Source organism: Arachis duranensis, chromosome 9 (genome assembly GCF_000817695.3).
Source record: "Arachis duranensis cultivar V14167 chromosome 9, aradu.V14167.gnm2.J7QH, whole genome shotgun sequence".
Lineage (NCBI taxonomy): Eukaryota > Viridiplantae > Streptophyta > Magnoliopsida > Fabales > Fabaceae > Arachis > Arachis duranensis.
Genome location: NC_029780.3, coordinates 115,772,087 through 115,790,742, shown reverse-complemented (window position 1 = coordinate 115,790,742; position 18,656 = coordinate 115,772,087).

The window sequence follows — 18,656 nt, the reverse complement described above, 5'->3', positions numbered from 1 at the left end:
CCGGTTTTTTTTTTTTATTTTTCCTTTTTACAATCTTACATGGGCTAACAGGGGCAAAGAACCAGTTTAGCATTAGTCCTGTCATATTTAAAAAAAATTATTACAGTTTATAAAAAAAAAATTCACTACAACTACAAAAAAAATTCTCTCTACATGAGAGTACTACTGCAGATTACTCAAATTGGAAGATGCTTCAGAGAGCAAGCATAAATAGATATATTAAATACCTTTTCAATATCATTTTAAATATGTGTCTTCAAGATTGTTACTGCATGCATGAATTGTAGGATTATATAGCACAGCAAAAAAAATACACCAAAAAAATGGCTATGACAGTATAGAATCTAGACATACCCAGATATACTCATGAGCTAGAATAGATCAAGCCAAATCTTTAAACAGGAGAGAAGAAAGAAGATGGAAACAGAGCAAATCACAAGAAGGAGATGAAGAGATGGAGGTGCGTGACATCCAGGACAACTATGAGAGAGTGGAAAAACTACAAAAATCTACAGATAGGTAGAAATTTAGAAGAAGGAAAGAAGGAAAGGGATGAAGAGAAGGAGGTGTGTGACATCTAGGACAATTATGAAAGAGTGAAGGAACTACAAAATTTATAGCCAGCAGAGTAGGTAGAAATTTAGAAAAAGGAAGGAAGGAAAAAAGAAAAAAAAAGTTCTCAGAGCTACAGAGAGCATGTAGCAGATAAAGGAAGAAAAGAAAAAAGAAAAAAAAAGTTCTCAGAGCTACAGAGAGCAGGTAGCAGGTAAAGGAAGGAAGGAAAAAAGAAAAAAAAAGTTCTCAGAACTACATAGAGCAGATAGCAAGTAAAAGAAATTCCTCTTAATCAGCTGAGGATGTCCAAGAAAATTACAATAGAAGAGTCAAGAAGATACTAAAGAAAATTATGATAGACTTAAAAGATTTTTTTCCTTTAATAAATAAATTAATTATAATAATTAACGAAATAAATAATTTAAAAAATATTTATGAAAATAAATATTCCTCTCTTATTTCGTTTACACTATAAATGAGATATATGTATTTTTTAAAAAAAATAAAAATAATAAAAATATTAATATTATCAATAATTCAAATTTGTAGCATGTAATTAGTACATAAAAAATATTAATATTATCAATAATCCAAATTTGTAGCATGTAATTAGTACATAAAAAGGTTAGTAGAAGAGATTAAAATGGATATGTTTGATAAATTAGTACTCAAAAAGGCTGATGGGATAGTGGGAAGAGAATTGAAAAGGTTCTCTCACGTTAGCTCCCACTACCTAACCGTTTTAATTCTCTCTCCACTATCTCATCAATCTCTCTTAACAATTGGCAAAAGGTTATTTTTATTTTTCAAATTTAAATCAATCTAATTGGATTATAATTTAATTTAAAACTTTTTAAAATGATATTTTTGTAAGTTCAACTGCCCATTATTAATAATGTGCTGAAAACGTGTGTCCATTATTAACTGCACATTACCCATTATTAATAGTAGGCAACACATTTATTTTCTTCCTTATTCATTCACTCTTTTTTTGTATGGAACTAATGGGAGTACATATTTAAATTATATTTTAAATTTTTAAATAGTGGATAATTAGAAAAGAGGTAATCGTGTAAATAGTGGATATTTTAATGGTTTTTAAATAAACGTGTTAATCCTTATCATCTAAAACTTTTTTCGGTTTTTATGCGCTTCCTCTTCCATTTTACAATCTTACTTGGGCTAACACGGGCCAAAGGCCCAGTTTAGCATTAGTCCTGTCATGTTTAAAAAAAATCACTACAGTTTATCGAAAAAAATTCACTACAACTACAAAAAAAATTCTCTCTACATGAGAGTACCACTGCAAATTACTCTAATTGGGAGATGCTTCAGGGAGCAAGTATAAACAGATACATTAAATACCTTCTCAATATCATTTTAAATAAGTGTCTTCAAGATTGTTACTGCATGCATGAACTGTAGGATTATATAGCACAACAAAAATAAATTCACCAAAAAAATGGCCATGGCAGTGTAGAATCTAGACATACCAAGATATACCCATGAGTTAGAATAGACCAAGCCAAATCTTTAAACAGGAGAGAAGAAAGAAGATGGAAACAGAGCAAATCACAAGAAGGGGATGAAGAGATGGAGGCGCGTGACATCCAGGACAACTATGAGAGAGTGGAAAAACTACAAAAATCTACAGCCAGCAGGATAGGTAGAAATTTAGAAGAAGGAAAGAAGAAAAGGGATGAAGAAAAGGAGGTGCGTGACATCTAGGACAATTATGAGAGAGCGAAGGAACTACAAAATTTATAGCCAGCAGAGTAGGTAGAAATTTAGAAAAAGGAAGGAAGCAAAAAAAAAAGTTCTCAGAGCTACAGAGAGCAGGTAACAGGTAAAGGAAGGAAGAAAAAAAAGTTCTTAGAGCTACAGAGAGCATGAAGGAAAAAAAAAAGTTCTTAGAGCTACAGAGAGCAAGTAACAGGTAAAGGAAGAAAGGAAAAAAGAAAAAAAAAAGTTCTCAGACAGAGAGCAGGTAGCAGGTAAAGGAAGGAAGGAAAAAAGAAAAAAAAGTTCTCAGAGCTACAAAGAGCAGATAGCAGGTAGAAGAAATTCCTCTTAATCAGCTGAGGATGTCCAAGAAAATTACAATAGAAGAGTCAAGAAGATACTAGAGAAAATTATGATAGACTTAAAGGATTTTTTACTTTAATAAATAAATTAATTATAATAATTAACGAAATAAATAATTTAAAAAATATTTATAAAAATAAATATTCCTTTCCTATTTCGTTTACACTATAAATGAGATATATGTATTTTTTAAAAAAAATAAAAATAATAAAAATATTAATATTATTAATAATTCAAATTTGTAGCATGTAATTAGTACATAAAAAATATTAATATTATCAATAATCCAAATTTGTAGCATGTAATTAGTACAGAAAAAGATTAGTAGAAGAGATTAAAATGGATATGTTTGATAAATTAGTACTCAAAAAGGCTGATGGGATAGTGGGAAGAGAATTGAAACGGTTCTCTCACGTTAGCTCCCACTACCTAACCGTTTTAATTCTCTCTCCACTATCTCATCAATCTCTCCTAAGCAAAAGGTTATTTTTATTTTTCAAATTTAAATCAATCTAATTGGATTATAATTTAATTTAAAATTTTTTAAAATGGATATTTTTGTAAGTTGCAACTGCCCATTATTAATAATGTGCTGAAAACGTGTGTCCATTATTAACTGCACATTACCCATTATTAATAGTAGGCAACACATTTATTTTCTTACTTATTCATTCACTCTTTTTTTGTATGGGATTAATGGGAGTACATATTTAAATTATATTTTAAATTTTTAAATAGTGGATAATTAGAAAAGAGTTAATCGTGTAAATAGTAGATATTTTAATGGTTTTTAAATAAACGTGTTAATCCTTATCATCTAAAACTTTTTTCGGTTTTTATGCGCTTCCTCTTCCATTTTACAATCTTACTTGGGCTAACACGGGCCAAAGGCCCAGTTTAGCATTAGTCCTGTCATGTTTAAAAAAATCACTACAGTTTATCGAAAAAAATTCACTACAACTACAAAAAAAATTCTCTCTACATGAGAGTACCACTGCAAATTACTCTAATTGGGAGATGCTTCTCTCTACATGAGAGTACCACTACAAATTACTCTAATTGGGAGATGATTCAGGGAGCAAGCATAAACAGATACATTAAATACCTTCTCAATATCATTTTAAATATGTGTCTTCAAGATTGTTACTGCATGCATGAACTGTAGGATTATATAGCACAGCAAAAAAAATACACCAAAAAAATGGTCATGGCAGTGTAGAATCTAGACATTCCCAGATATACCCATGAGTTAGAATAGACCAAGCCAAATCTTTAGACGGGAGAGAAGAAAGAAGATGGAAACAGAGCAAATCACAAGAAGGGGATGAAGAGATGGAGGCGCGTGACATCCAGGACAACTATGAGAGAGTGGAGAAACTACAAAAATCTACAACCAGCAGGATAGGTAGAAATTTAGAAGAAGGAAAGAAGGAAAGGGATGAAGAGAAGGAAGTGCGTGACATCTAGGACAATTATGAGAGAGTGAAGGAACTACAAAATTTATAGCTAGCAGAGTAGGTAGAAATTTAGAAAAAGGAAGGAAGGAAAAAAGAAAAAAAAAGTTCTCAGAGCTACAGAGAGCAGGTAACAGGTAAAGGAAGGAAGGAAAAAAAAGTTCTTAGAGCTACAGAGAGCAGGTAGCAGGTAAAGGAAGAAAGGAAAAAAGAAAAAAAAAGTTCTCAGAGCTACAGAGAGCAGGTAGCAGGTAAAGGAAGGAAGGAAAAGAGAAAAAAAAAAAGTTCTCAGAGCTACAGAGAGGAGATAGCAGGTAAAAGAAATTCCTCTTAATCAGCTGAGGATGTCCAAGAAAATTACAATAGAAGAGTCAATAAGATATTAGAGAAAATTATGATAGACTTAAAGGATTTTTTACTTTAATAAATAAATTAATTATAATAATTAACGAAATAAATAATTTAAAAAATATTTATGAAAATAAATATTCCTCTCTTATTTCGTTTACACTATAAATGAGATATATGTATTTTTTTAAAAAAATAAAAATAATAAAAATATTAATATTATTAATAATTCAAATTTGTAGCATGTAATTAGTAAATAAAAAATATTAATATTATCAATAATCCAAATTTGTAGCATGTAATTAGTACAAAGGTTAGTAGAAGAGATTAAAATGGATATGTTTGATAAATTAGTACTCAAAAAGGCTGATGGGATAGTGGGAAGAGAATTGAAACGGTTCTCTCACGTTAGCTCCCACTACCTAACCGTTTTAATTCTCTCTCCACTATCTCATCAATCTCTCCTAACAATTGGCAAAAGGTTATTTTTATTTTTCAAATTTAAATCAATCTAATTGGATTATAATTTAATTTAAAATTTTTTAAAATGGATATTTTTGTAAGTTGCAACTGCCCATTATTAATAATGTGCTGAAAACGTGTGTCCATTATTAACTGCACATTACCCATTATTAATAGTGGACAACACATTTGTTTTCTTCCTTATTCATTCACTCTTTTTTTGTATGGGACTAATGGGAGTACATATTTAAATTATATTCTAAATTTTTAAATAGTGGATAATTAGAAAAGAGGTAATCGTGTAAATAGTGGATATTTTAATGGTTTTTAAATAAACGTTACACCAAAAAGATGACCATGGCAGTGTAGAATCTAGACATACCCAGATATACCCATGAGCTAGAATAGACCAAGCCAAATCTTTAAACAGGAGAGAAGAAAGAAGATGGAATCAGAGCAAATCACAAGAAGGGGATGAAGAGATGGAGGCGCGTGACATCCAGGACAACTATGAGAGAGTGGAGAAACTACAAAAATCTACAGCCAGCAGGATAGGTAGAAATTTAGAAGAAGGAAAGAAGGGAAGGGATGAAGAGAAGGAGGTGCGTGACATCTAGGACAATTATGAGAGAGTGAAGGAACTACAAAATTTATAGCCAGTAGAGTAGGTAGAAATTTAGAAAAAGGAAGGAAGGAAAAAAGAAAAAAAAAAGTTCTCAGAGCTACGGAGAGCAGGTAACAGGTAAATGAAAGAAGGAAAAAAAAAGTTCTTAGAGCTACAGATAGCAGGAAGGGAAAAAAAAGTTCTTAGAGCTACAGAGAGCAGGTAGCAGGTAAAGGAAGAAAGGAAAAAAGAAAAAAAAAGTTCTCAGAGCTACAGAGAGCAGGTAGTAGGTAAAGGAAGGAAGCAAAAAAGAAAAAAAAAGTTCTCAGAGCTACAGAGAGCAGACAGCAGGTAAAAGAAATTCCTCTTAATCAGCTGAGGATGTCCAAAAAAATTACAATAGAAGAGTCAAGAAGATACTAGAGAAAATTATGATAGACTTAAAGGATTTTTTACTTTAATAAATAAATTAATTATAATAATTAACGAAATAAATAATTTAAAAAATATTTATGAAAATAAATATTTCTCTCTTATTTTGTTTACACTATAAATGAGATATATGTATTTTTTTAAAAAAATAAAAATAATAAAAATATTAATATTATTAATAATTCAAATTTGTAGCATGTAATTAGTAAATAAAAAATATTAATATTATCAATAATCCAAATTTGTAGCATGTAATTAGTACATAAAAAGGTTAGTAGAAGAGATTAAAATGGATATGTTTGATCAAAAAGGCTGATGGGATAGTGGGAAGAGAATTGAAACGGTTCTCTCACGTTAGCTTCCACTACCTAACCGTTTTAATTCTCTCTCCACTATCTCATCAATCTCTCCTAACAATTGGCAAAAGGTTATTTTTATTTTTCAAATTTAAATCAATCTAATTGGATTATAATTTAATTTAAAATTTTTTAAAATGGATATTTTTGTAAGTTGCAACTGCCCATTATTAATAATGTGCTGAAAACGTGTGTCCATTATTAACTGCACATTACCCATTATTAATAGTGGGCAACACATTTGTTTTCTTCCTTATTCATTCACTCTTTTTTTGTACGGGACTAATGGGAGTACATATTTAAATTATATTTTAAATTTTTAAATAGTGGATAATTAGAAAAGAAGTAATCCTGTAAATAGTGGATATTTTAATGGTTTTTAAATAAACGTGTTAATCCTTATCATCTAAAACTTTTTTCGGTTTTTATGCGCTTCCACTTCCATTTTACAATCTTACTTGGGCTAACACGGGCCAAAGGCCCAGTTTAGCATTAGTCCTGTCATGTTTAAAAAAATCACTACAGTTTATCGAAAAAAATTCACTACAACTACAAAAAAAATTTCTCTCTACATGAGAGTACCACTGCAAATTACTCTAATTGGGAGATGCTTCAGGGAACAAGCATAAACAGATACATTAAATACCTTCTCAATATCATTTTAAATATGTGTCTTCAAGATTGTTACTGCATGCATGAACTGTAGGATTATATAGCACAGCAAAAAAAATACACCAAAAAGATGGCCATGGCAGTGTAGAATCTAGACATACCCAGATATACCCATGAGCTAGAATAGACCAAGCCAAATCTTTAAACAGGAGAGAAGAAAGAAGATGGAAACAGAGCAAATCACAAGAAGGGGATGAATAGATGGAGGCGTGTGACATCCAGGACAACTATGAGAGAGTGGAGAAACTACAAAAATCTACAGCCAGCAGGATAGGTAGAAATTTAGAAGAAGGAAAGAAGGGAAGGGATGAAGAGAAGGAGGTGCGTGACATCTAGGACAATTATGAGAGAGTGAAGGAACTACAAAATTTATAGCCAGCAGAGTAGGTAGAAATTTAGAAAAAGGAAGGAAGGAAAAAAGAAAAAAAAAGTTCTCAGAGCTACAGAGAGCAGGTAACAGGTAAAGGAAAGAAGGAAAAAAAAAAGTTCTTAGAGCTACAGAGAGCAGGAAGGAAAAAAAAGTTCTTAGAGCTACAGATAGCAGGAAGGGAAAAAAAAGTTCTTAGAGCTACAGATAGCAGGAAGGGAAAAAAAAGTTCTTAGAGCTACAGAGAGCATGAAGGAAAAAAAAAGTTCTTAGAGCTACAAAGAGCAGGTAACAGGTAAAGGAAGAAAGGAAAAAAGAAAAAAAAAGTTCTCAGAGCTACAGAGAGCAGGTAGTAGGTAAAGGAAGGAAGGAAAAAAGAAAAAAAAGTTCTCAGAGCTACAGAGAGTAGATAGCAGGTAAAAAAAATTCCTCTTAATCAGCTGAGGATGTCCAAAAAAATTACAATAGAAGAGTCAAGAAGATACTAGAGAAAATTATGATAGACTTAAAGGATTTTTTACTTTAATAAATAAATAAATTATAATAATTAACGAAATAAATAATTTAAAAAATATTTATGAAAATAAATATTCCTCTCTTATTTCGTTTACACTATAAATGAGATATATGTATTTTTTTAAAAAAATAAAAATAATAAAAATATTAATATTATTAATAATTCAAATTTGTAGCATGTAATTAGTAAATAAAAAATATTAATATTATCAATAATTCAAATTTGTAGCATGTAATTAGTACATAAAAAGGTTAGTAGAAGAGATTAAAATGGATATGTTTGATCAAAAGGGCTGATGGGATAGTGGGAAGAGAATTTAAACGGTTCTCTCACGTTAGCTCCCACTACCTAACCGTTTTAATTTTCTCTCCACTATCTCATCAATCTATCCTAACAATTGGCAAAAAGTTATTTTTATTTTTCAAATTTAAATCAATCTAATTGGATTATAATTGAATTTAAAATTTTTTAAAATGGATATTTTTGTAAGTTGCAACTGCCCATTATTAATAATGTGCTGAAAACGTGTGTCCATTATTAACTGCACATTACCCATTATTAATAGTGGGCAACACATTTGTTTTCTTCCTTATTCATTCACTCTTTTTTTGTACGGGACTAATGGGAGTACATATTTAAATTATATTTTAAATTTTTAAATAGTGGATAATTAGAAAAGAGGTAATCCTGTAAATAGTGGATATTTTAATGGTTTTTAAATAAACGTGTTAATCCTTATCATCTAAAACTTTTTTCGGTTTTTATGCGCTTCCTCTTCCATTTTACAATCTTACTTGGGCTAACACGGGCCAAAGGCCCAGTTTAGCATTAGTCCTGTCATGTTTAAAAAAATCACTACAGTTTATCGAAAAAAATTCACTACAACTACAAAAAAAATTTCTCTCTACATGAGAGTACCACTGCAAATTATTCTAATTGGGAGATGCTTTAGGGAGCAAGCATAAACAGATACATTAAATACCTTCTCAATATCATTTTAAATATGTGTCTTCAAGATTGTTACTGCATGCATGAACTGTAGGATTATATAGCACAGCAAAAAAAATACACCAAAAAGATGGCCATGGCAGTGTAGAATCTAGACATACCCAGATATACCCATGAGCTAGAATAGATCAAGCCAAATCTTTAAACAGGAGAGAAGAAAGAAGATGGAAACAGAGCAAATCACAAGAAGGGGATGAAGAGATGGAGGCGCGTGACATCCAGGACAACTATGAGAGAGTGGAGAAACTACAAAAATCTACAGCCAGCAGGATAGGTAGAAATTTAGAAGAAGGAAAGAAGGGAAGGGATGAAGAGAAGGAGGTGCGTGACATCTAGGACAATTATGAGAGAGTGAAGGAACTACAAAATTTATAGCCAGCAGAGTAGGTAGAAATTTAGAAAAAGGAAGGAAGGAAAAAAGAAAAAAAAAGTTCTCAGAGCTACAGAGAGCAGGTAACAGGTAAAGGAAAGAAGGAAAAAAAAAAGTTCTTAGAGCTACAGAGAGCAGGAAGGAAAAAAAAGTTCTTAGAGCTACAGAGAGCAGGAAGGAAAAAAAAGTTCTTAGAGCTACAGAGAGCAGGAAGGAAAAAAAAGTTCTTAGAGCTACAGAGAGCAGGAAGGAAAAAAAAGTTCTTAGAGCTACAGAGAGCAGGTAGCCGGTAAAGGAAGAAAGGAAAAAAGAAAAAAAAATGTTCTCAGAGCTACAAAGAGCAGGTAGCAGGTAAAGGAAGGAAGGAAAAAAGAAAAAAAAAGTTCTCAGAGCTACAGAGAGCAGATAGCAGGTAAAAGAAATTCCTCTTAATCAGCTGAGGATGTCCAAGAAAATTACAATAGAAGAGTCAAGAAGATACTAGAGAAAATTATGATAGACTTAAAGGATTTTTTACTTTAATAAATAAATTAATTAGAATAATTAACGAAATAAATAATTTAAAAAATATTTATGAAAATAAATATTCCTCTCTTATTTCGTTTACACTATAAATGAGATATATGTATTTTTTAAAAAAAATAAAAATAATAAAAATATTAATATTATTAATAATTCAAATTTGTAGCATGTAATTAGTAAATAAAAAATATTAATATTATCAATAATCCAAATTTGTAGCATGTAATTAGTACAAAGGTTAGTAGAAGAGATTAAAATGGATATGTTTGATAAATTAGTACTCAAAAAGGCTGATGGGATAGTGGGAAGAGAATTGAAACGGTTCTCTCACGTTAGCTCCCACTACCTAACCGTTTTAATTTTCTCTCCACTATCTCATCAATCTATCCTAACAATTGGCAAAAAGTTATTTTTATTTTTCAAATTTAAATCAATCTAATTGGATTATAATTGAATTTAAAATTTTTTAAAATGGATATTTTTGTAAGTTGCAACTGCCCATTATTAATAATGTGCTGAAAACGTGTGTCCATTATTAACTGCACATTACCCATTATTAATAGTGGACAACACATTTGTTTTCTTCCTTATTCATTCACTCTTTTTTTGTATGGGACTAATGGGAGTACATATTTAAATTATATTCTTCTCTCCACTATCTCATCAATCTATCCTAACAATTGGCAAAAAGTTATTTTTATTTTTCAAATTTAAATCAATCTAATTGGATTATAATTGAATTTAAAATTTTTTAAAATGGATATTTTTGTAAGTTGCAACTGCCCATTATTAATAATGTGCTGAAAACGTGCGTCCATTATTAACTGCACATTACCCATTATTAACAGTGGGCAACACATTTATTTTCTTCCTTATTCATTCACTCTTTTTTTGTATGGGACTAATGGGAGTATATATTTAAATTATATTTTAAAATTTTAAATAGTGGATAATTAGAAAAGAGGTCATCGTGTAAATAGTTGATATTTTAATGGTTTTTAAATAAACGTGTTAATCCTTATCATCTAAAACTTTTTTCGGTTTTTATGCGCTTCCTCTTCCATTTTACAATCTTACTTGGGCTAACACGGGCCAAAGGCCCAATTTAGCATTAGTCCTGTCATGTTTAAAAAAATCACTACAGTTTATCGAAAAAAATTCACTACAACTACAAAAAAAATTTCTCTCTACATGAGAGTACCACTGCAAATTACTCTAATTGGGAGATGCTTCAGAGAGCAAGCATAAACAGATACATTAAATACCTTCTCAATATCATTTTAAATATGTGTCTTCAAGATTGTTACTGCATGCATGAACTGTAGGATTATATAGCACAGCAAAAAAAATACACCAAAAAAATGGCCAGGGCAGTGTAGAATCTAGACATACCCAGATATACCCATGAGGTAGAATAGACCAAGCCAAATCTTTAAATAGGAGAGAAGAAATAAAATGGAAACAGAGCAAATCACCAGAAGGGGATGAAGAGATGGAGGCACGTGACATCCAGGACAACTATGAGAGAGTGGAGAAACTACAAAAATCTACAGCCAGCAGGATAGGTAGAAATTTAGAAGAAGGAAAGAAGGGAAGGGATGAAGAGAAGGAGGTGCGTGACATCTAGGACAATTATGAGAGAGTGAATGAACTACAAAATTTATAGCCAGCAGAGTAGGTAGAAATTTAGAAAAAGGAAGGAAGGAAAAAAAAGTTCTCAGAGCTCCAGAGAGCAGGTAACAGGTAAAGGAAGGAAGGAAAAAAAAAGTTCTTAGAGCTACAGAAAGCAGGTAGCAGGAAAAAAGAAAAAAAAAAGAGCTACAGAGAGCAGGTAGCAGGTAAAGGAAGGAAGGAAAAAAGAAAAAAAAAGTTCTCAGAGCTACAGAGAGCAGATAGCAGCAGGTAAAAGAAATTCCTCTTAATCAGCTGAGGATGTCCAAGAAAATTACAATAGAAGAGTCAAGAAGATACTAGAGAAAATTATGATAGACTTAAAGGATTTTTTACTTTAATAAATAAATTAATTATAATAATTAACGAAATAAATAATTTAAAAAATATTTATGAAAATAAATATTCCTTTCCTATTTCGTTTACACTATAAATGAGATATATGTATTTTTTAAAAAAAATAAAAATAATAAAAATATTAATATTATTAATAATTCAAATTTGTAGCATGTAATTAGTACATAAAAAATATTAATATTATCAATAATCCAAATTTGTAGCATGTAATTAGTACATAAAAAGGTTAGTAGAAGAAATTAAAATGGATATGTTTGATAAATTAGTACTCAAAAAGGCTGATGAGATAGTGGGAAGAGAATTGAAACGGTTCTCTCACGTTAGCTCCCACTACCTAACCGTTTTAATTCTCTCTCCACTATCTCATCAATCTCTCCTAACAATTGGCAAAAGGTTATTTTTATTTTTCAAATTTAAATCAAATTAATTGGATTATAATTTAATTTAAATTTTTTTAAAATGGATATTTTTGTAAGGTGCAACTGTCCATTATTAATAATGTGCTGAAAACGTGTGTCCATTATTAACTGCACATTACCCATTATTAATAGTGGGCAACACATTTGTTTTCTTCCTTATTCATTCACTCTTTTTTTGTATGGAACTAATGGGAGTACATATTTAAATTATATTTTAAATTTTTAAATATTGGATAATTAGAAAAGAGGTAATCGTGTAAATAGTGGATATTTTAATGGTTTTTAAATAAACGTGTTAATCCTTATCATCTAAAACTTTTTTCGGTTTTTATGTGCTTCCTCTTCCATTTTACAATCTTACTTGGGCTAACACGGGCCAAAGGCCCAGTTTAGCATTAGTCCTGTCATGTTTAAAAAAAAGCACTACAGTTTATCGAAAAAAATTCACTACAACTACAAAAAAAATTTCTCTCTACATGAGAGTACCACTGCAAATTATTCTAATTGGGAGATGCTTTAGGGAGCAAGCATAAACAGATACATTAAATACCTTCTCAATATCATTTTAAATATGTGTCTTCAAGATTGTTAGTGCATGCATGAACTGTAGGATTATATAGCACAGCAAAAAAAATACACCAAAAAAATGGCCATGGCAGTGTAGAATCTAGACATACCCAGATATACCCATGAGCTAGAATAGACCAAGCCAAATCTTTAAACAGGAGAGAAGAAAGAAGATGGAAACAAAGCAAATCACAAGAAGGGGATGAAGAGATGGAGGCGCGTGACATCCAGGACAACTATGAGAGAGTGGAGAAACTACAAAAATCTACAGCCAGCAGGATAGGTAGAAATTTAGAAGAAGGAAAGAAGGGAAGGGATGAAGAGAAGGAGGTGCGTGACATCTAGGACAATTATGAGAGAGTGAAGGAACTACAAAATTTATGGCCAGCAGAGTAGGTAGAAATTTAGAAAAAGGAAGGAAGGAAAAAAGAAAAAAAAGTTCTCAAAGCTACAGAGAGCAGGTAATAGGTAAAGGAATGAAGGAAAAAAAAAGTTCTTAGAGCTACAGAGAGCAGGTAGCAGGAAAAAAGAAAAAAAAAAGTTCTCAGAGCTACAAAGAGCAGGTAGCAGGTAAAGGAAGGAAGGAAAAAAGAAAAAAAAAGTTCTCAGAGTTACAGAGAGCAGATAGCAGGTAAAAGAAATTCCTCTTAATCAGATGAGGATGTCCAAGAAAATTACAATAGAAGAGTCAAGAAGATACTAGAGAAAATTATGATAGACTTAAAGAATTTTTTACTTTAATAAATAAATTAATTATAATAATTAACGAAATAAATAATTTAAAAAATATTTATGAAAATAAATATTCCTCTCTTATTTCGTTTACACTATAAATGAGATATATGTATTTTTTTTAAAAAAATAAAAATAATAAAAATATTAATATTATCAATAATTCAAATTTGTAGCATGTAATTAGTACATAAAAAATATTAATATTATCAATAATCCAAATTTGTAACATGTAATTAGTACATAAAAAGGTTAGTAGAAAAGATTAAAATGGATATGTTTGATAAATTAGTACTCTAAAAGGCTGATGGGATAGTGGGAAGAGAATTGAAACGGTTCTCTCACGCCCACTACCTAACCGTTTTAATTCTCTCTCCACTATCTCATCAATCTCTCCTAACGATTGGCAAAAGGTTATTATTTTTGTAAGTTGCAACTGTCCATTATTAATAATGTGCTGAAAACGTGTGTCCATTATTAACTGCACATTACCCATTATTAATAGTGGGCAACACATTTGTTTTTTTCCTTATTCATTCACTCTTTTTTTGTATGGGACTAATGGGTGTACATATTTAAATTATATTTTAAATTTTTAAATAGTGGTTAATTAGAAAAGAGGTAATCGTGTAAATAGTGGATATTTTAATGGTTTTTAAATAAACGTGTTAATCCTTATCATCTAAAATGAACTAAAATTAATCAAACATATTCATTTTAATATCTTCTACCAACCTTTTTATGTACTAATTGCATGCTAAAAATTTGGATTATTGATATTATTAATATTTGTTATTATTTTCATTTTTTTAAAAATACATATATATCGTTTACCCTGTAAACAATAAGAGAAGGATATTTATTTCGGTAAATATTTTTTAATTATTTATTTTGATAATTGTTAAATTTATTCCATTTTTCACGGAGAGAAAGAGAGAAGGCGTTAGCGGGTAACAGTGAGTTGATTAGTTGAAAAGAGAAGGAAACTTTGAGAAGAAGATTTCAATGCAAATCCCTTTTCAATGCGCGCCCGCTCGAATGTATGGGACTAATGGGAGTACAAATTTAAATTATATTTTAAATTTTTAAATAGTGGATAATTAGAAAAGAGGTAATCGTGTAAATAGTGGATATTTTAATGGTTTTTAAATAAACGTGTTAATCCTTATCATCTAAAACTTTTTTCGGTTTTTATGTGCTTCCTCTTCCATTTTACAATCTTACTTAGGCTAACACGGGCTAAAGGCCCAGTTTAGCATTAGTCCTGTCATGTTTAAAAAAAATCACTACAGTTTATCGAAAAAAAATTCACTACAACTACAAAAAAAATTTTTCTCTACATGTGAGTACCACTGCAAATTACTCTAATTGGGAGATACTTCAGGGAGCAAGCATAAACAGATACATTAAATACATTCTCAATATCATTTTAAATATGTGTCTTCAAGATTGTTACTGCATGCATGAACTGTAGGATTATATAGCACAGCAAAAAAAAATACACCAAAAAAATGGCCATGGCAGTGTAGAATTTAGACATATCCAGATATACCCATGAGCTAGAATAGACCAAGCCAAATCTTTAAACAGGAGAGAAGAAAGAAGATGAAAACAGAGCAAATCACAAGAAGGGGATGAAGAGATGGAAGCGCTGACATCTAGGACAACTATGAGAGAGTGGAGAAACTACAAAAATCTACAGCCAGCAGAATAGGTAGAAATTTAGAAGAAGGAAAGAAGGAAAGGGATGAAGAGAAGGAGGTGCGTGACATCTAGGACAATTATGAGAGAGTGAAGGAACTACAAAATTTATAGCCAGCAGAGTAGGTAGAAATTTAGAAAAAGGAAGGAAGGAAAAAAGAAAAAAAGTTCTCAGAGCTACAGAGAGAGCAGGTAGCAGGTAAAGGAAGAAAGGAAAAAAGAAAAAAAAAGTTCTCAGAGCTACAAAGAGCAGGTAGCAGGTAAAGGAAGGAAGGAAAAAAGAAAAAAAGTTCTCAGAGCTACAGAGAGCAGATAGCAGGTAAAAGAAATTCCTCTTAATCAGCTGAGGATGTCCAAGAAAATTACAATAAAAGAGTCAAGAAGATACTAGAGAAAATTATGATAGACTTGAAGGATTTTTTACTTTAATAAATAAATTAATTATAATAATTAACGAAATAAATAATTTAAAAAATATTTATGAAAATAAATAAATATATGTATTTTTTTAAATAATAAAAATAATAAAAATATTAATATTATCAATAATTCAAATTTGTAGCATGTAATTAGTACATAAAAAATATTAATATTATCAATAATCCAAATTTATTATTATAAGAGAGGAATATTTATTTCCGTAAATATTTCAAAAATATGTTTGTTTTAAAAAAATATGTATTTAATATAAATTTAAATTAAAATATTTTCTTTTACTACATATTTTTTAATACAAATATATATTTTTTTACATAAGACATCTTTTGATTATATTAAATACAAAAATATCAAATAATTTTAATCTTAAATTTTTTTAAAATAATTTCTAATAATTTATTATTATTATTATTATTATTATTATTATTATTATTATTATTATTATTATTATTGAGTGATTATATATATAAGAACTTAATGAATAAATTTATCATTATTTTTGTCCAAAAAATAAAAAAATAGTACAATATTATTGTATAATTAATAATAATTATTTTATTTTATTTTATTTTTAGACAGAAGACTATTATGTCTAACAGAGAGAAATATTGGGGATTGATTTGTACATTAGTTTTTCTTGGGGACTAAAATGTTCGATTTTAAAATATTTGGGAACTGATCTGGGTAATTACTCTGTCGAAAAATGAATTGGAGAGTGCTGGAGTAAAACCTTAAGGATTAATCTGTGTATTAATTTTTTTGGAAAACTAAAATGTCCGATTCTAAAATTCTTGAGAACTGATCTGGATAATTATTCTAAATTTTAAAAGATGATAACCTTCAATTTGAACTATTCGAATTAGGCTTTTTTTCGATATTTTTGTGTAACACCAAAGGCAGAAAATAATTTAGAGATTTACACAACTTTTGACAATATAAAAAAATATCATCCTTTTGTTGAGATTTCTCTACTACGTTTATAATAAAATTGAGTAGAAAATAAATTAATACATATAAAGTCTTATATTCTCTTATAGAAATGTTTTATAATCTATTTGAAACAAATATCTTTTAAAAATAAATTTAAAAAAATATCGTTAATCGTTAATTTTTCTCATGATCTTTCATAATTAAATCCTCTTTAAATTGAAAACAAACCAAAAAATTGTAAAATTAGTAGTCTACTAGTATCTATAATTTGCCACTCCATCAATAAAGATATTTCTTTCTGGCTGAGCAGGTTGAACACTCCAATTTATTGCAAGAGGAGATTTAATAGCATCCACTAAAAGATGGTTAGTATGCTGAGATAGATTCACGTGTTCTCTCTGGCACAAATTGATGACAACTTTAGAATCAACATCCAAAATTATCTTCATTAATGTCAGGGGTGGAACTAGATAAAATATTAGAGGAGGATAAAAAATATTTACACAATAAAATAAGACTAAAATAAAATTTTAAAAAGAGACTAAATTAAAATTTATATATAATTTACATGTAAAAATTTAAAATTAGGGAGCGGTTGCCCCCTTTCCTTATACCTGTCTCCGCCATTTAATGTAATATTTCATTATTATTCGTAAAAAAGAAAGTGAGACTGCGGAAATAATGCAGAAAGATACACAAAGAAACAAGATATAATGACGCCATCATTAGAGATACGACAATGAAAATCTGCGTAAAACAATGCCAAAGACAAGGCTGCTTTTGCCGACTGCAATCAATTCTGCGCCGATATAACTGCAAAGCACCAGCAGTGTTTCACATTCACACTTTAAACTGAGTGAGAGAGTGAGAGAGTGAGAAGAAGAAGATGAGGATGGTGGCACTATCAATAATGGCATTAACTGTGGTTGCAGTGCTTCATGGTTGCATGGGACAGCTGCCGTCGATCTGCAACGTGTCAATTGGAGATTTGATGCCGTGCAAGCCGGCCGTGACAGCGCCAAATCCTCTGCCGCCGACGAAAGAGTGCTGCTCGGTGCTGTCAAAGGCGGACTTGAAATGCCTTTGCACATTCAAGGATTCTCCGTTGTTGCCATCTTTGGGAATTGATCCAGAACTCGCCATGCAGCTCCCTCAAAAGTGCCACCTTCCTGACCCTCCTCAATGTTAATTATTACAGAATTCTAATAATAATGCTATCAAATGATTATTAATTACTACCAAATCTATCGCCTATCTGTAAACTTAACTATTCTAAAATACAGTAATAACAATGGATTATTGCTTTCGTTAATTCCTTTCTCGCTCTCAATTTTTGTCCTCCCCCTTCCTCACCTTTTTCTTTCTTTTCTTTCATCCTATTGTCATCGTTCCAATTTTAATTACGCTTTAAGATAGTATTATTTAGTGTCCATGTCCACTAATTAAAAATATGAATACATTAGCACACGTCTTTCTTGTTTCAAAGTTAGAAATGAAACTCGAACCATAACTTTTCAGGAGTATAAAAAAATTATGTGATTTGAATTATAGTTCATTGATATCATCGCTTTGTTTAATAAGGAACAAATAAAGTGTTGTCATATATAATTTTTATTTAATTTTTAAAAAGTTTGTCCTTAAATAAATATTTTTTTTACTAAAAATAAGAAGACTATACCATTTGAGATATAACTCATTGACACTTAAATAAATATTGTTGTTAGCGAATTTCTTAGTGACAATTATCAAAATTTCAAAGAAATTTATGGGGACGAAATTTTTCAATTAACTACAAATGACTAAACCAAATTTTGGATAATGAATTAGTGCATATCTCAATAAATATTTTGGATATGTCTAAAATAATTAACACAATAATTATGTATTTATTGGATGTGTCACATTTATATAGATACTTAAATTTTATTAGATAAAAATCAAAGACTAATATAAAAAAAATATTGATGGACTCTAATAAATATATAATATTTTAGTACATAAATAAATATTTTAAATAATAATAATTTAATGCACAGTACTTTAAATGACAACAAAATTTTTTATTCTTAAATAATTAATATAAAACATA